Source organism: Saccopteryx bilineata, chromosome 12 (assembly GCF_036850765.1).
Source record: "Saccopteryx bilineata isolate mSacBil1 chromosome 12, mSacBil1_pri_phased_curated, whole genome shotgun sequence".
In the NCBI taxonomy this organism is placed as follows: Eukaryota; Metazoa; Chordata; class Mammalia; order Chiroptera; family Emballonuridae; genus Saccopteryx; species Saccopteryx bilineata.
This window is the reverse complement of record NC_089501.1, coordinates 10,622,808-10,642,926: the sequence shown is the minus strand read 5'-3', so window position 1 is coordinate 10,642,926 and position 20,119 is coordinate 10,622,808. Positions and strand designations below refer to the sequence as shown.

The 20,119-nt window shown below is 40.2% G+C and overlaps 1 non-coding gene across 1 annotated transcript; it reads right to left on the bottom strand.

Moving 5' to 3' along the window:
• Positions 1-19,564: 19,564 nt before the first annotated feature.
• On the bottom strand, positions 19,565-19,640 carry TRNAG-GCC (transfer RNA glycine (anticodon GCC)). Its single transcript has one exon. It is a non-coding gene; the product is annotated as a tRNA-Gly (tRNA).
• Positions 19,641-20,119: the final 479 nt, after the last annotated feature.

The window sequence follows — 20,119 nt, the reverse complement described above, 5'->3', positions numbered from 1 at the left end:
TAAAACTGTAGTATCCTTTTGATCACTCAATTTAATAAATATTTACACCTTTTATGTATGTTAAACATTTCAGTATACAATTAGTTTTCTTGTTTTTATTTTAGCAAGAGAGAAAGACAGAGAAGGACAGACAGAGACAGACAGGAAAGGAGAGAGATGAGAAGCATTAAATCATAGTTGCGGCAACCCAGATGTTCATTGATTGCTTTCTCATGTGTCCTGACCAGGGGGCCCCAGTTGAGTCAATGACCCCCTGCTCAAGTCAGTGACTCCGCGCTCAAGCCGATGACTCTGGGCTTCAAGCCAGTGATCTTTGGGCTTAACCCAACAACTACGAGGTTGTGTCTATGATCCCATGTTCAAGTTGGCAACCCCGCACTGAAGCCGGAGACCTCAGGGTTTTGAACCTGGGTCCTCAGTGTCCCAGGCCAATGCTCTGTCCACTATGCCACCGCCTGGTCAGGCACAATTAGCTTTCAAAATATAATTTTATTCCCTGTGCTTTGGGCTGTTTCTAAAATTGATACTGTCATTAGAGAATTTATTACTCTTGAGATAAAACAGGTGTGGGTAGGGGGACTACAATATTTGAGGACATGGGTTTGATTTCAAGACTGCTGTAACCTACAGAGTTGAATTAGGTTTCTGAGCCCAAGTTTCCTCCTTTGTAAGAAGTAGATAAAATATTTATATCTTAAAGAGTTGTTGAGATAATGTATTACTGTTCTTTGTTTTACAGAGACAGAGAGGGTCAGAGAGAGGGACAGACAGACAGGAAGGCAGAGAGATGAGAAGAATCAATTCTTCATTGCGGCATCTTAGTTGCTCATTGATTGCTTGTTCACTGATTGCATTCTCATATGTGCTTTAACTGGGGGGCTACAGCAGAACAAGTGACCCCTTGCTCAAGCCAGCAACCTTGGGGTCAAGCCAGCAACCTTGGACTTCAAGCCAGTGACCTTTGGGCTCATGCCAGCGACCACGGGGTCATGTCCATGATTCCACGCTGAAGCCAGTGACCCCGCGCTCATGCTGGTGAGCCTGCACTCAAGCTGGATGAGTCCGCGTTCAAGCCGGTGACCTTGGGGTTTCGAACCTGGGTTCTCTGCATCCCAGTCCGACGTTATATGCACTGCACCACTGCCTGGTCAGGTTGTATTACTGTTCTTATTTTAAGGTGTGCTTTGTAAGAAGTTTTCTGTTAGAATTTGAATTAAAACGTGCAGATTTGATGAATGTTCTGAGATAACACATGTAATAATAGGTCAGGACCCAGAACAAAGTAGGTCTTCAATAAATGCTGTTTCTTTTTCATCTTGCAATAAAGGCAGGGTTTGTTGAAAACCTCTGAATAGATTTGAAAGCAAAAAGCAAGTAAGCAAAACATATATCAGCAGAGCTGTTATTAAGTACAGTCACGTGCCACTTAATGACAGGGATACCTTTCCGTAAATGTGTTGGTAAGTGATTTCATCATTACGCAAACATCATAGAGTGCAGGTCCACAAACCTAGATGGGATAGCCTACTACAAGCTTAGGTTATATGCTCCTAAGCTACTACCCTGTACAGTATGTCACTGTACTGAATACCATAGGCAATTGAAACACAATGGTGAGTATTTGTGTATCTAAACAGATCTAAACACCAGTAGATTAAATCAAGTACAAGAGAAAGTGATACAATCAAGAGATGCAATAAACATGAGATGCATGAAGCTGCTGCTGGTGTAACACGACTACTGTTTTACAGCAAACATGTTTTCTATATTAAAAAGCAAAAACGTATAGCAATTATAACCTTCACAGTGGTTATTATCGTCATGATTACAAAATGTGAAACATGAGAATATACCAGGCAGTAGGGCTCTGTTTGGTATAGCAGTTAGAGTTCTGAAATTGAGTAAACGTAATTTTGGATCCAGGTTTTGTGAGGATAAGTATCATTTCAATGATGAGATAGATACCAAAGCCTGAAAAAGTGAAACAATTTTACCTACATCACACTGTAAATAAATAGCAGGAGGTGGTCTCAGAGGTCTGGTCATTGAGTTTAAAAGTGCCCGGGACCTTGCAGAGCAAGAACTTCATATAACTTCATAAAAGATTGAACATCAAACTCAAATGGTCTTCTCGCTATGCAGAGCCACCAATATGTGATTCAGGGTTGATGTCTAGCCCAGAGCCTGGCTGCATGAACAACAGTGTTTGGCAAAGGGAGCCCTCTGGAGTCATTGCATCCTCCAGGAAAAATTATGGACTTTTAGGCCATGCTTATATTAAAGGACACCTTTAAAAGTTGGCCTTCTGTATATTTAGAAAGGACCCAGAAGAATACTCTTACAAAAATTTTTCAGTACTTCTGTATTAGCCTAACCTTTATAAACTAGTTGTGTCCTTATTTTATGAAAAATAAAGAAAAGAAATAAATGGGTAGCAAAAACAAAACAAAATAAAAGAAACTTTAGACTTTGAGACTTGGTAACTCCACTGGTTTATTACATGACTAAGTACCAGTAGTTCTGGGAAGGTGGGAGCTACATTAGTAAAAATATTACACATCACTAACTCCTATTTTTCCATAAAATTTTTAATGAGTTATAAATTTTTAAAAGTTATACATGCTTGTTGCAATTTTTAAAAATGAGACAGGAGAGGCCCTGGCCAGTTGGCTCAGTGGTAGAGTGTCGGCCTGGCGTGCAGAAGTCCCGGGTTCGATTCCCGGCCAGGGCACACAGGAGAAGTGCCCATCTACTTCTCCACCCCTCCTCCGCTCCTTCCTCTCTGTCTCTCTCTTCCTCTCCCGCAGCTGAGGCTCCATTGGAGCAAAGATGGCCCGGGCGCTGGGGATGGCTCCTTGGCCTCTGCCCCAGGCGCTAGAATGGCTCTGGTCGCAACAGAGTGACGCCCCCTGGTGGGCAGAGCGTTGCTCCTGGTGGGCGTGCCGGGTGGATCCCAGTCGGGCTCATGCGGGAGTCTGTCTGAGTGTCTCTCCCCGTTTCTAGCTTCAGAAAAATACAAAAAAATATAAATAAATAAATAAATAAATAAATAAATAAATAAATAAAAATGAGACAGGAGAATATAAATTAACTGAAAAAAATTCACTTTATTATTTTTTTAGAAGTTTCTCTACCCTCTGTGAGCAGGTTGTGATGTATCTTTCTGAATTATTCTTCTATTCATTTTAATGCCAACACACAGATGGGTATGTGAGTTTTGCAAATGGAATGAATGTTGATCACTGTCAACACTTGACATGATAGCAGTTTTAGCAATTATCAGTACACCATGACTTTATCAAGTACTTCGACATCAAGAGAAGTCAGCAAATTTCAATTAATAAATATAATACTAGAGTTATCAAACTTAAACTACAGGCAGTAAGTGGGTAGAATCTCAGTGATGCTAACAACAATTTCTACAGGTGGCTGCATATTCAGGAGGAAGTCTGACGCTTTGTGTCCCCTGATTATGCATGTTCTCCAGCCATTTTCTTTAAAGGAAGTACAATAGATACATATGCTAATTCCATATCACAAAGAGGAGAATTAAAAGGTTACACTACTTCTGTACCATTGTCCCCTATTTTTAAGCACAGGGCCTCAAGAAAAATGCCAGTCATGTCTTTTAGATCAGATCAAATGTAAGAATAAAAAATTAAAAACTGTAGTCGGTCCACTTAAATGTTGATACAATGAAAAATAGGTTTGTTAGATGATAAAAATATGAATTGTCTTGTCCGAAATACGAAGGTTAAGAAAGGCACTGATGGAAAGGATCAAAGGGGAAGGAGCCAGTTTCGCAGAATGGAGGCCAGTTGAAGCAGAGATCACAAAATAAAATAAAGAAGATGTGGGTGGTTCATATTGACTCAGTGAGTATCTGAATTTTCAGTGCTTGTGAAGATAGCAACTGCATGAGAAGGTCTACTAGGTGGTTTATAAAAGTATTGCTGAGGATGAGGATTTTAACATCCTTGTTTTCAAGGGTGGCTACTACCTAATAATGAGTCAGTTATAGCCTCTCTTTGATAACTGTTGGTGTGCAGAAGCCAAGCAGAGTCTCCCACAAGTGAATGATAGGACTTGGATAAGCTCTGTATTTTAGTGAAATCTTTATGTCACTATTCACAGGAGTCTCAGAATATTTTGGCTTCCACTTTTGGTGTCTGTGGCTCTGCTCCGTTGAAATGGATCCTGGGAAGACATGGTACAGAAGATGAACCAGTGCCTTAAATATCACACCTGTTGTTTGTTTTGCTGTCTTCTATCAGGCCCTCTAGACAGATTTATTATATTTTAAAATTAAGTGTTTTTATTTTAATTTTATTTTTTATTTTATTTATTCATTTTAGAAAGGAGAGAGAGAGAGAGAGGAGAGAGATAGGGAGAGAAGGGGGAGGAGCAGGAAGCATCAACTCCCATATGTGCCTTGACCAGGCAAGCCCAGGGTTTCGAACCGGCGACCTCAGCACTTTCAGGTCGACACTTTATCCACTGCGCCACCACAGGTCAGGCTAAGTGTTTTTATTTTAAAAAAGAAAATGTTTATTATTAGTACGCATAAGCTTTAATATCTGTACTATTTGTTCCTTGCTCTTACTGCTGCTCACACAAAACCCCAAAGACCAGTCAGGCTAACCTCCTGCTCTCTCTTTCGCCAGGCAGCCACACCTGGAAGGAGAGCAGTTGGGACCTGGTGCTCTGCTAGGACCTGGAAGTATCCATCTTGGGACACCAGCCACCCAACTTTCCACTGAGGAATTGATGCTTCTTTGACTGACCCATACTTTCTCTACTAAAGAACATTTCAAAGAGGTTGTGTAACTTGTCTGCTTAGCAATTTTGTGTCTTTCTTAGCCAGGAGAAGCAAGGAGCTCATCAAACTAAATTTGAACCTTCAGCTCCACTGGAAACATCATGGTGGTTGGTATAAGAATCAGCAAAGTCTTTGAAGTTCTTTGGCAAGCAAGGCAAATTATAATTTGGTTCTTTTTTTAAAAAATTTTTTGCATTCTTCTGAAGCTGGAAACTGGGAGAGACAGTCAGACAGACTCCCGCATGCGCCCGACCGGGATCCACCCAGCACGCCCACCAGGGGCGATGCTCTGCCCACCAGGGGGCGATGCTCTGCCCATCCTGGGCGTCGCCATGTTGCGACCAGAGCCACTCTAGCGCCTGAGGCAGAGGCCACAGAGCCATCCCCAGCGCCCGGGCCATCTTTGCTCCAATGGAGCCTTGGCTGCAGGAGGGGAAGAGAGAGACAGAGAGGAAAGCGCAGCAGAGGGGTGGAGAAGCAAATGGGCGCTTCTCCTGTGTGCCCTGGCCGGGAATCGAACCCAGGTCCTCCGCACACTAGGCCGACGCTCTACCGCTGAGCCAACCGGTCAGGGCCTATAATTTGGTTCTTAACTGAAATGTGAGTTTCCTTTTTGACATGTTTGGTATGCTGGTAACAGTGTTCCCAGACTTCCACAACCAGCACCATGGGTATTTTTGTATTAGGTTTCATCTTTCTTTTCACTAGGTATAGTTCATCCTTTATTTGAAATGTTAAGTCAAGAAAATACAAGAAGCATTTTATTACCCTCAAATTATGGAGTTTTTTTTGTTTTTGTTTTTTATTAAGTGAGAGGCGGGGATGAAGAGACAGACTCCCGTATGTGCCCCAACTGGGATCGACTTGTCAAGCTGACAAGTACGATGCTCTGCTCATCTGGGGTGTTGCTCCATTTCTCAGCAAAAGAGCTCTTCTTAGTGCCTGAGGCAAAGGCTTTGGAGCCATCCTCAGCGCTTGAGGCCAGCTTGCTCTGGTCAAGCCATGGCTATAGGAGGGAAACAGAGAGAGAGAGAGAGAGAGAGAGAGAGAGAAGGAAGGGAGAGGGGGAGGAGTGGAGAAGCAGATGGGTGTTTCTCCTATGTGCCCTGATCAGGAGTTGAACATGGGACATCTGCAGGTCAGGCCGATGCTCTACCACTGAGCAAACTGGCCAGGTCCATGTTATGCTTTTATATCCAGTTGAGCATCAGAGGTTCTTGGTTTCTTGTAATCAAATATGATAGAAGTTCACTGAAAACTTGAATCTTAAAATTATTATTAATTAATAGAAATAGATTTTCAGTTAATCAATATCTATTTGTTGAGTGCCTTGAGATGAAAGGTTTTAAAGTACTGCTGTTAGGCTCCATAGTGAAGGCAACAGTGCTTCTGGGAACCAGGGGGATTGCGATATTTTTATTGCATCAGATTTGGGTACAGTTATCATTTCTTAGTGAAAGCCAGCTGACCACCTTACCTCACCCTAGCCCTACTTCTGCCCTTGACCACTGTCCTCACCTACTAAGACACTGATTTCCTGTTACACTCATAGGAAGATACAACAATGAGGTGCTCATGAGCTTTCAAATTGAAAATTTATTATATTATTGAAATTCATACCATGAAACATAGTAGTACATGATCAACTAAAATAAGTAATTAATAGTCTTTACTTCTTTGAAATTAAGAAAAATTATAAGTTAAATAAGAACATACGTGGTAAGAACTGCCCTCTCCTGTAATTGCTCTGGCCCTTACTAGGCCCTGGTTCAGTTGGCCTGGGGCAACTTGTCCTATGTGAGTTTTCTTCCCAGGCACAATCCTCTATACCAAGAGTAAGCAACATTTTTATGGGAAGGGCCTAATATTTTAGATTTTGGGAATGTATTGATCTCCTAGGTTGCCATAATAAAATACCACAAGACAATTAATCTTTTTGGTGGTTTAAAACAGAGATTTATTCCCTTGCAGTTTGGAGGGCTCTGCAGGAAAACACTCATGCCTTTTTTTGAGCTGCTGGTGGTTGCTGGTAATTCTTGGTGTTGGTGGGCCGGTAGATGTCTCACTCCATTCTCAACCTCTATCTCCATAGGAATTTTTTCCTCTGTGTATCTTTGTGTCTTTTCTTCTTCTTACAAGGACAGCAGCCAATGAATTTAAGGCCTACCTTATTTAGTGTGACCTTATCTTACATTAATGATATCTACAAAAACCCTATTTTCAAATAAAGTCACATTCTGAGGTTCTGTGTGGACAGGAATTTTTGGGAGATGCTACTCAACACATTGCAGAAGACCATATGGTCACTGTTGCAATTAAACTCTGTTGTAGCACAAAAGCAGCCATAGACAATACATAAATGAATGAGTGGGCTGTGTTCGAAAGAAATTTTGTTTATGAACACTGAAATTTGAATTATATATAATTTTACATATCACAAAACATTGTTCTCCATTTGATTTTAATCTAACCACTTGAAAAACTATTGTTTGCTTGTGGGTCATACAAAAACAAGCAGAGGGTGGGGGACAGCCAGATTTGACCCACAGGCCATAGTCTGCCAGCATCTGTTATACAGTGTTGATGGGCAGAGGTAACCATCAGGAAATTTTTCTTCCTTCTGCTCATAGACAAAAGAGCCAAATTCTGAGAAAACCTGTTTGTGATTTGCATCAAGCAATTTTTGTTAGATAGCTTCATGTTTCAGCAGAGAGGAAGCCAGACTGATCAGTAGTGATGCCTGTTTGGCAGCATCATTCTTGGTGTGCTTGCCAAAATTTTGGTGAGGATTTTGCTGTCAAGATTAAGAGGCAATGCAGGCTTAAATGAAGAACATGACCTTATGTTGGAGTCCTTATGTTGAAGGATGAGAACATCTCCCTCATGGGTTCATAGTATTCCCTGTGCCACATGTTTGAGTATACTTTTGAGGTAATTTTAAATTAAAGGCATTTTGTGACTTAATACTACATGGCGTTCTGGTGAGATGTTGTCAATCCCTAGATACTCATTCAAGGCCAGATATTAGATAATACTCTGCACATCTGAATAGAGCTTATCTTCTAATACGAAGAGTTGCTAAGTCATCCAGGGCCAAAATAAATCTAAACTTTCTGCTTATTATGAATATTGTTTCTAATAAGATTTATATAATATACATTGTTGAAGTTATTAAAGATTGTGATTTAATATTTGTTTTTTCTAATCACAAAAACAATTATGATCTTTGTAGAAAATTAAAATAATGCCAAAATAAATAACATAAAGAGTGAAGATTTTTCATAATCTCAATTCCCAGAGCTAATTTCTGAAGAGACTTGGAATTTATTTTATTTTTTTAAAATTTCCAGCCCATGTAATTGTGAAAGCAAATGAAAAAGTGCACTGAACTGATATTTTACATGTTTTAAAGACATTTTGTAACAAAGTTCATGGACATAGAGAGCAGAGTATGACTAGATATAAATACTTAATCATGCATTAAACTCATAGTGTACTGGTAACAGGATATGAAAAAGTCATAGTTTCTAATCTTAAGGGATATATCTTTTGTTTGGTTTTTGTTCTCAATAAGAACAGATGACCCAGTATTAATAATAACTTACATATGTATATAGTAAAATTTTGTTATTCAGAAATTTACAATACTTTGGGTTTGGCAATAGATATTTTCTACTACACAGAGTTTAAATAGATATTTTACCTTCTTCGGTGACATCAACATTTTAATGAAGTTTGGCCATCCATAACACATATTAGTGAATGTTTACTTGGTTGGGAATTGAGAAAATCCTGTGAACTTCAGTATGATTTAGAGAAAAGTTGATTGCCAGGATCTCAAGTGGATTTCATTAATGACTGATATGGTTTATGCACTTAGCAGCCCAGAACAGAATAGCTGAATTATCATCACACTTAGATGACATAGAAATCTTATATATAGAAGTGGATGATTCTCCACTTGTACACAAAAGTAAATAGATAATCTTAACAATTACACAATATGCCTACAAGATGCCAACATACTTTATTACTAGTGTCTGAGGGGTAATTAGGCTTTGGAATCAGACAGATTTTGGTGTGAATCTTAACTTCATCCCCCTTATTTATGGGGCCTTAATTTACTTAAACTAAGTTTTGGTTTCTTTATCTGCAAAATGGGGATAAATTGTACCCCCTTTATAAGAATATTGCAAAGATTAGTGTTAATTGTGTGTTAAGCACTGAGCCAGTGTCTCACATTTAGAAGGAGCTCTAAAAATGTTGTTTTTTTAATTGCAACTATTTGAAAACTCTTTAGGTGATCCAAACTCTCTTATTTAACAGAAGAAGACATTGGATTTGAAAGGCTTATTGCTCTAAGCTTACTCAGGTAGTTGGTGGAAGTATAATTTTGACATGCTGACCTTACCCCTGTTTTCTTTCCATCATTCACTCATTTATTTATTCACCCATTCTTTATTCACCATTTATTATGTAACCATTAAGTTTCAGGTGTTTTGCTAAAACTGGAGAATAAAATACAGACTATCTTGAGAAATTTACAGTCTAATAGAAAACAAATGGATAAACATATAAATTATTGTTCAGTTTCTTAAATAATATATATAATGAAATTATTTTATATATAGTATAAACATAGTTAAGGTAGTGGTCTAACTTACATTTGGGAAACTATCAAGACTTCATAGAGGCATCATATTTGAGTCTAGCCTTGAAGTATGTATTGAAGATTGCAAGGCAGATAAATATATGTATGGGTGTGCATGTGTGTTTAGGAGGGGGATGATGATGAGCGGTGGTGTTTTACCTAAGTGAAACAGACTTGCAAAAGTTATGAAGGCGTTAAAGAGTATGTCATGTTCACGAGAGCTTGGATAGTTTAATGTATTTTGGGCAGTGGGAAGAGGTGAGACTGGAGGATGCCACACAAAAGGGTTGGTACTATAGTGCTTCTTTTTTACCGAAATGTTGTCATGTGTTGTGTAGTAGCTGGAGTGCTAATGAACATTAATTTATATAAGAGGATAAATAAGTTTTTGTGAACTAATTTGGGAAACTGCCTATCATTTATAACACTGTTTTGGTATAATACATGGTTCAACTTCAAAATAACAGGGCCAAAATAAACATTTGGAACCCAAATTGTATAAAGAAACTCTATGGTTGACTCACACATAGTAGGCACTGAAAAAATAATGGTTAAATATATTTTTACAGGATCCACTTATTTTAGAGTTACTTTTGATATAAAATAATAATTTATCCGATTTCATAGAGTACAATAAAAATTTATTAACCTGGGCCCTGGCCAGTTGGCTCAGTGGTAGAACGTCGGCCTGGCGTGCAGAAGTCCCGGGTTCGATTCCTGGCCAGGGCACACAGGAGAAGCACCCATTTGCTTTTCCACCCCTCCTCCTCTCCTTCCTCTCTGTCTCTCTCTTCCCCTCCCGCAGCCAAGGCTCCATTGGAGCAAAGATTGCCCGGGAGCTGGGGATGGCTCCTTGGCCTCTGCCCCAGGCCCTGGAGTGGCTCTGGTCGAGGCAGAGCGAGGCCCCGGAGAGGCAGAGCATCGCCCCCTGGTGGGCGTGCCGGGTGGATCCCGGTCGGGCGCATGCGGGTGTCTGTCTGACTGTCTCTCCCTGTTTCCAGCTTCAGAAAAATACATAAAAAAAGAATAATTTATTAACCTGTATTACAATTGTACATCTCTGGCTATTAATTTACTGTTACAATCTGATTAATTTTGTTTGGCTCATTTTCCTGGGGCTCAGTTCGGATAAGTTTTATTTTGATGGTTGCTAATTAGGCAAGGAAAATAATCTGTACTCTCATGACTAGGTGTCCTTATTTAATTACACCCTATTTCTGAGTGTAGTTGAAATCATGTCTCTAGTGCTCAATATTTTACTACCTTTACATATGCCTTATGAATATGAATAAATAATCTCTGTTTTTTATTTTGTTGAAGTGATTAAAGAATATTTTTATGTGTGTGCTTTTAAAAAATCTCACCATGTATCTCTTTTTAGTGCAATTTAAATGATCTCATCTTTGTAAAACAGTATCTGTATTCAGTCTATTACTCTAGGTCTGATATGCTAATATACCATATTTCCACATTCTTTCGTATTTAAGTAACATATTTTTTTCCTCGGTTTTTCATGGAGTTTTCTCAGAGACGTGTTTGTTGCATTAAATTTACTCAGAAAATCTTATAACTTTGTGATATATTTCTGAATATGACCTGCTGATACCAAGTCTAATTTTTGTTTGGTTCAAAAGGACTTCTTATTTACATTCTCTAATGGGTATCAGTGACAATCATCCACAAGTCAGAAATAAGAAAATCTTGCTAGGCTGGAGGGAACTTCGCAATGAGAGGGGCACAGGTAGGGAAATAGTAGGTGAAGAGGGAGGAGTAAAGTGTCAATTCAGGGTTTAATTGAAGAAATATGGCAACGAAGGGGGCCTCTGATAAAATATCCGCAATTGGCTTTTAAAAACTTAGCAAAACTACTGTTTATTTCCTGGGCCATCTTTATGGACTGCAAGTCTTAAAGGACTTGCTTTATTCCTTGGTTCCATTACTTGAGTAACTTTTTCAGATAAAATGGTAACTGCACACAAATATAGTGCTTTGAAATCTTTGAAGTCCTCTAAGCATAGGAGTAGCTTTTCCCTAAATGAGTCACTGAAGATATGTTTCTGAAAATTTCTGTAGCTATAGCAACCACTTTAGGCCAAGGTATTAGTTAGGTTTTGCTACATAACAAACCACCCTGAAATTTACTGGCTTAAGAAAATAATATTTATTGTTTCTCTTATTTCTGCAGGATGGCTTGGTTGAGGCTGGTTAGTTGAGCATGGCCTCACCCGCTGCTGTATCTGGGGCCTCATCTGGGTGGCTTGGCTGATTGCTGTGTCTGGAGCCCTTCTCCCTGTGGCATCATCCAGCACACTTGTCTAGGCTTATTCACAATGTTCAAGGAGCAAAAAAATGCCAAGTCCCAACGTGCAAGCCTTTTTTAAGTCTTTGTTTGTGACTATTTTCTAATATCCTATTGGCCAAAGCAAATCCTATAGGAAAGCCTAGATTCAAGGGTGAAAATACAGACTCTACCTCCTGATGGCAGAGCAGCAAAGGGCCTTGCATATAGAGCTTAGAGAAATTTGTGGTCTTTTTGAAACTGATCTCAACCACTGGAGAAACTTTTCTATGTGTTCAGTAAGAGGTTATAGCAGTGAGCACAGATGTCTATGGCTTCAAAAATACCATATTTATTGCAAGCTAAGTCAATAAAACTTATTTTAAAAAACTTACCAATTTAGAAGGTTGAGTTTAAGAAGGGGACTATGGAAGTCCACTAGCAGTACTTCACATTGTACAACACGTAGATTGCGTTCTAAAAAAATCTTTTAAGCCTCTTTGTGAGATAAGAATTAGACCATTATCCTTATTTTATAGATGTGTAAACTGCTGCACTTGCATGTTAAGAATCCTACTTGGAATCACGTATGTAGTTCTTTTCATTGTAGGGTTTGTACCCATGCCTCCATGCTGCACCCAGGAGTCTATGGGGGGGGGGGGTGTTCCATTGGTCATTTAATGTAGCAAGGGACAAACAAAGGTAATTATTAGAGACTTTGTAATCTTTTTAGTCACATCACTCAACATCATGCTCTCATTCAGTGAAATATCAAAGATACATAATTTTTTTTTTTAAAAAAAGATGTCTAGATAAATACTCTCATTAAAAATTGGGTGAATTCTCTTTTTCTGTTTGTATTTTTAGAGTTTGTTAATATCTATACTCAGTTGTTTCTATGTCACACATGCATGTTTACTGATTTGCACAAGAATTGCTGAATTTCACAAATTTTTCTAGACCTTAAATATTAACAATTTCTGCATCCATTTTCCTGCAAGAAACTGGCTGATCATATATATAAAATATATATTCTTATTTAATCATTTATTTTTAAATTCAGTGAGAAGAGGGGAGGCAGAGACAGATTCCCTCATGTGCCTCGACTGGGATTCACCAGGCAAGGCCACTGGGGGGACAATAATTTTTCCATCTGGGATGTTGCTCTGTTGCTCAGCAACTGAGCTCTTCTTAGTGCCTGAGGCAGAGGCCATGGAGCCATCTTCAGTGCCTGGGGCCAAATCGCTCCAAGAAGCCATGGCTGCAGGAGGGGAAGAGAGAGAGAGAGAAAGAGAGAGAGAGATGAGGAGTGGAGAAGCGTGTTTCTCCTGTGTGCCCTGACTGGAAATCAAACCCAGGTCATCCACAAGCTGGGTCAATGCTCTACCACTGAACCAACTGGCCAGGGCCACAAATATATATTTTTGTATTTTTATTTTACACTGTACAAAACTTGTAGACTTTTTACAGGCCCAATACATAGCACCAGAGAGAAGTAGATTCCTAAAGATTTTTTCATTAATAAATTAGCGTTCCTTAAACCTATATTTTCACACAATAATTGGAAAATACCACCCTTTCTCATCTGTGTTTTATTGAGATCTCATTCATAGGCTAGTGACTCTGGGCATGGGAGCAGTGTGCAGCCAGTATCTAATGCATTCCTTGGCATAGTAGTTCACCTTGGTGAAAAAACTCAAGCCCAACCTGGTGAATCTCCCTGAACCGTCTGGGACATTAGTTGACTTTGAGCTAACTGTTTAAATTTTCTTTGTTAACTTACCTTCCACACTTGGTGGGAGGTCCAAATGAGGTAATCTAGGTAAAAATCATTTGAAAACCCTTAAAAGCTATAGGAACATGAGCTACTAAAGTAAACATATCTTAACAAAATACCAGTAAAAGGACCCACCATAATGATTTTATATTCTTAATTATCAGGTTTACAGAGATTCAAGGATTTTTGAAATCACTCTCTGTACCATTCCTATATTGTTAAGCTCAAAAAGATAGGAGAAATATCTGAGTATGGGAGTAATCACAACTGTTCTTGACTGCACAAAGCCAGGAAATTAGTCTAGTGGTAAAATTTTTATGGTTAACCTCTTGTCCCCATCACAGGGCCTCCTCGCAGAAGAGAATGGCGAAGGCCTGCAGAATCTTCTTACGGGTCTGTTCCAGAGGCAATTAACATTCCTACCTGACCATTCGCTGGTTGCTCCCTTCACACTGCACAGTGTGGAGACCCCTCTTACCCTTAATTTGGATTCTTTTAGTAAGTTCTAATTATATTCATGGCCCTGGCTTTCAGGCCGAGGTAACCTTTATGGCCAATTTAAAGGGTATTTTCAAAGAAATTTCCTAGTGTTTTACAGGGATTTTATTTACTTTCACAAGACCTCATCATGCATTCGTTATAAAGAACCATATTGGTTTGCTTTTCTACTCTTTCCTTCATGCTGCCACCTCTACAGGAAATTACATTGCAGGCAGAGGCTTCCCGTAGAGAAAAGATGTCTTCTTATTCAGTGGAAGCAATTTCTGTCTTATGTGTTACTTCGACTGTCACAACATTCTCAGGCATGAACTTCACTCTCTTGATTAATATTTATAACCTCTTTAGGCACCTGTAATGTCAGTGCCTGTGGGGGTGGGAAACAGTACATAGCAGGCGGGAGAGTTGATACAGTCTGTTAATACATAAAGAGACAGGGGTCCTGGAGAGGTCCCATTGTCAAAGAGAGCCCTAGGACTAATTCTGACTGTTCCTCTTCCCAATTGGAGGTGGCATGACTGACTGGACATAGGGTAGTAGACCCCAGCCCCTTGCTGCTGCTGTGTCTACTTGTTGCTGGTTTGCTCTGTGACTCTGGGCAATTCCCTGATGTTTGATACCATTATTTCCCTGACTGTAACGTTGACTGAGTGGCTGCTACATGGGCTTCTGATAAACACGACAAATGGCAGTCTGCAAAGCTGCCTTTGAGACATTCTTCTTATCTCAGAAAGGTTAGGACTAGAGTGTTCTTGTCTTCCTGGAAAGAGAAGATTTCCAGGAGCACCATAGAGTTACAAGCACTGGAAAGGCAGGACTCGCCCATCTCTGTTGGCTCCTAGGTACTGCCCACCCCTGGAACGACGCAATATCCCACACCTCCAGTGGATCATGATGCAAGGTCTGGGCAGACTTGAAGAATAAAGAAAAAAACCCTCCAAGGCTGGCATGTCTGTTTGGACTGAGAACTGTTCATAAACCATTTACATAAGCTTTTCTGATCTTTGCCTTAAGTTAGTGGGTGATTTTTGATAAATCATCTTGTACTTTGAGTCCATATGATTCATTAACTCATTCATATACTTGTTATTTACTCAACACATTTTCTTGGAGAATTTAGTATGTTTAAGTTAACATACAATACTATCCAAATTTTAGTCTTCAGGCCAAATGCTGCCTTCTATGTGAATTCTTTTTCTGAAACACTTAGTTGCAGGTAATCTTTTTTACTCTGGTTTCCTACTCTCTCTATAAAATCTTAAAAAAAAAAATCAAACCTCGGGTCTTGCACTTGGATGACTTTAAAAATAGTCCTACTTTTTATGAAAAAAAGAATCAATTTTGGAGGGAAAACAAGGCTTTGAGACATTTCAGCTTGAAGCGTGCACTGGAATGTGTGCTTACAGGGGAGGCAGGGGTTAAGCAGCTCGGTAGAAGTTCAGAACTGGAGCTTCGGAGTGAGGTCAGAGGTTAAGAAGTAAATGCAGATAAAATAGACTAGTCCAGCTACTTGCCTTTGTTATAAACTCCCCTATGGCAGAATCAAGTTCTGTTTGTTTTTGCTATCTGTCTTTTTCTATAAAGTGTCCAGCACATAGTGGGCATTTTGTGAATCATTTTTCTTGAAAACTGCCTGAAATCATAAGCAACTGAATGCTACCTGTGCTTGTGACTGAGGTACAAAGAGAGTTACATGTGAAATTCATGGGCCAGTAAAATATTCGGTAACAGTCTCAGTCTTCTCTTTCCAGGGAAATGCTTTATTAGTATAATTTACCGAATTAAAATGGATATTTTATTTTCATCTCTCGATGATGCATTAAAAGACTTTAAGCCTGCTACAGATAGGATATCTCAGTTAATTGGTATTATTTTGTACATGCTGACTTCTCAGGTCCTTTAAAATTCTAAGAAATCTGCTTCTCTATGTCGGGAAGAAATAAAAAAGAAACTAAAGCTGCTAATCTTTGAAATATTGAGAATGTGCGCTACACCAAACATCTCTATTTTCCTCCCATATTTCTCTGTAATTTAATCTAGCACTGAAAAATAATGGCTGTGTCTGGTGAAAAGGTACTTTTGGGTTCCATTTCTGTAGCTTCTTAATCTGCGAGCAAGTGCGGAGGGAAGAAGTCAGCTCCCTCCCGCCGATCAGTTCTCAGAGGCGCTGGACCCGTGCCTGGTTGCTCCTGGAGAATTGTGCAGCCGCCAGTGCAGCTGCGCTCCTAGTTACACTGTGACCAAGCAAAGTCCCTTTCTATGCACTGAGTTTCTAGCTCGTAGACATTGAGGCACCAGGATGTTGTAGGGATCTGGGAGGCACTCTGCCCTATAAATATGACCTTTCCAAAGTTGCCTTCTCTTCCTCCTTACTCTAACCTAGCCACAGTTTACATTGTAACACAGCAGAGAAATTGCACAGTTAAGTCTTTTCTCTCTTAGGAGAAGGACACTCCCACCTGCCAAAGTGCAAGGAAGGAGAGGAGGGTAAGATGATAGAAAAAGACCCCCTTTGGTTTTCCTTCAGTGGCTGGCGGTGTGGCCCCATGGGAGAGCCTGGACCAGAAGATAGTGGGTGCTCTGCTATTTCTTAGCTGTGTTATGCTCCCCAGTTACTCCACCGCTCCGGGCCCAAGTTTTTCTTTGCAAAATGAGGGGCTCTAGCTAGATCTAACGACATACTCTCTAAAGTATCTTTCCTCTCCTAAAATTCTATGTCGTAAAAATTTCATGGGATGAAAGAGAATAAACAGTCTAAATTAGTCTTGTCATAATCCCACTGGAATACTGCACAATGTTCAGCTCACAGATGAGCACTTATCTATTCTTTTAAAAGTACTTTGGGAAAAGTAAAGAAGAGTAAAGTTCAGAGAATAAAATTGATCCTGACATTTCTATTACATTCAGGAAGCTACAACCTTGAACTAGGGTTCCTGAATTGGTCGGAGCCTGAGTTTTGACTAGCGGTAACTTCTAGGCTGAGCTTCTGATTTATGCTGCCCTTGAACAAGCAAGGGCCCCTAGCCTGAAGGACTGTGATACGATGTGAAGGCAAACTTCTGATTAAACTGTTCCATCTAGCTCTGCTTCTGGTCATTAGAGGTTGTGCTGTCAAGTTACCACTGTGAGTGAGAAGTGGAGTCCACATATATACTTGGCAAGGGTTGCCATCTATATGATCACGTGCGTTGTTTGTGCTGAAACCCCATAATATTCTTAGGCAGTCTAATTCTGTGGTGGAACCAACTTGAATAATTAAACAAAGCAAAGATTTGACAACACTGTACTTATGGTACAACACAGCTGTGATTCCATGAGCTCAGCGGGGAGACGGGGCGGGGGGCATCTGTCATAGCAAAAGCATGCTTTGTAAGAAACAACAATTTAGCAGAGATCCCAAGTGCTACAGAACAGAGGCTGTAAAGAGTATGTATGCTCTGTCAGGAGTGAATGGGTCATGGTGGTTGAGGGCTATTAAAGGGTTTGCTTGATCATGTCTTCTCTTGGTCACGCGCATCTTATGAAATGAAACTCCATGCCAGGGGTCAGGGGGGGGGTTGCCATATGTTACTCTCCCTCTATAAACACTTTTGCTAGCTGGTTTATAGATGATCAGTAAGTAAAGAACTGAGGGAAGAGAAGAACATTCTTGGAAACAACTAAAAATTTGATACCTTTTTTGCTTGTCTGTGATAACCCTAAAGAACGACAAAGCCTTTAGACAGTTTGACTATCATCATAAGAGAAATTTGTATATTGGAAAAGAATTTTTCTCTGCTACCTCTTTTTTAATTGGGTGAGGCTTTAACAAAAGTCAAAAGATTCTTAAGTAACCAATTTTCTGACGCGAGACTCTGAGATCTCTATTGTGAAAGGATCCTCTTTTATTTTATCCTGAATGTGATGGCTCTTTGTGTTCCGGAGTAGTACAGGGGATGCTTTTCAATGGCTGTTTCCTCCCCAGTCCACTCAGTCCTGCAGAAGCCATTTGTAGCGCCAGCCTGATCTGCCCAGCAAGTGAGCATTGAGCCTGTGAAGCACAGCAATAATTCTACTGTGCTGTATTTCTGCAGAGCAGAAACGATCTTGGGACTTAATGTTAAATACCTTTGAACTGTGGGGCTTAGCAACATAAATAAAGCAGCATGTGATTCTAAAAAGCAGTGATATTAACATGTGATTTGCATGCTTTGACTTCAGAAATCTCTAAGAAAAGTTGTTACTGTCATGTTTTTCTTTTGTGATTAACAGTTCTGCATTTAAAGTTCTTTTTCTTTTTTCAAAAAAGAATTACCTCAGCATTCAATTTTATTCTCGTTTTATTATTTATTTATTTATTTATTCATTTTAGAGAAGAGAGAGAGAGAGAGAGAGAGAGAGAGAGAGAAGGGGGGAGGAGCAGGAAGCATCAACTCCCATATGTGCCTTGACCAGGCAAGCTCAGGGTCTTGAACGGGCGACCTCAGCATTCCAGGTCAACACTTGATCCACTGAGCTGCCACAGGTCAGGCTTTTTTTCTCGTTTTAAGCACAGGCAGTTTATGTAGTTTAAGGTCACAAGAAACTTTTAAAATGATACATTTTATATTTTACAGAAGATGTGTAAAAAGTTTTAAGTAGTGATTTTTAAAAAGTTTAAAATCTTCCTTTGGATCTGAGCATAGCAATTGATTGTTTTTCTTCTGTCTCCATTTATTTTTCCCTTCTCAACTCCTGACTCTTCTTTTGGAGATGAGATTCCACTGTGAATCTGCACCGCCTTTCGTTGTACAGTTTTATTCTACAGTGTCTTCCTCCTGGTTTGATGACAGCACCATCCCAGCATCTGTCCATAGTTCCAGTTCTTCTGGTGTCTTTACTGTACAATAGCTGCCTGGAGGTCAGTCTGCATTGTCCAAGTATTTTCCACAGACAGTTCTGCCTTCACTCAGTTCCTGTTACTGGCCACCGTCCCCAATACACTGCCCTTTGTTCTCATTTGGCCAGATTCAGAAATTTGACATTTCTGTGCCCCTGATGGTCCCACCTTTTTATTCTCAATTATCCCATACCTGTATATTTTTACTTGGTCTCTCTGTCTGAAGTTCCTTAACTCGGATCACTAGAAAATATTTCAGAACAAAATCTCTTTACTTTTTAGTGTGTTTGCAACCCACTTTGTTTCAAATTCTCTCATCAGGTATTTCTCATCTTTAGCTTTACCTTTAATCTATCCATATGTAATTTTTTTTTTTTTTGTATTTTTCTGAAGCTGGAAATGGGGAGAGACAGTCAGACAGACTCCCGCATGCGCCCGACCGGGATCCACCCGGCACGCCCACCAGGGGCGAAGCTCTGCCCACCAGGGGGCGATGCTCTGCCCCTCCGGGGCGTCGCTCTGCAGCGACCAGAGCCACTCTAGCGCCTGGGGCAGAGGCCAAGGAGCCATCCCCAGCGCCTGGGGCCATCTTTGCTCCAATGGAGCCTTGGCTGCGGGAGGGGAAGAAAGAGACAGAGAGGAAGGGGGGGGGGGTGGAGAAGCAAATGGGCTCTTCTCCTATGTGCCCTGGCCGGGAATCGAACCCGGGTCCCCCGCATGGCAGGCCGACGCTCTACCGCTGAACCAACTGGCCAGGGCCTCCATATGTAATTTTTAGGGCAAAGCTCTCACACTCCTATTAATTTCCTTTATTGTGTACTGCTTGTACATTTTCTATAAAGCTTTGCCCATTGTCAGTCATATTCTTCCCAAAGGCTTACTTTTAAATGTGCTTAGCATCTTTTCCTCTGTTTGGGTACGTACTCTTTTCTCTGTCAACTTATTCCTCCTGTTTGGGGCAGCGGTTTAGAGCATGGGTGCTGGAGCCAGACTGCCAGGGTTCGAATTCTAGTTCTGCCCTTTACTAGCTAATTCATGTTGTGCAGGACACTTGAACTCTCTGAACCTCCATTTTTTTCATCTGTAACATGGGGATAATAGCAACAGACCTTATGTAACAAGGCCGCTGTGAGAATTGAATGAGTCCATGCACATAAAGTGCTTAGAATGGATCTTAACAGTGAGCACTACTTAAGTGTGGCTCTTATTCACACACATTCAGTATTTCACTGGCCTTC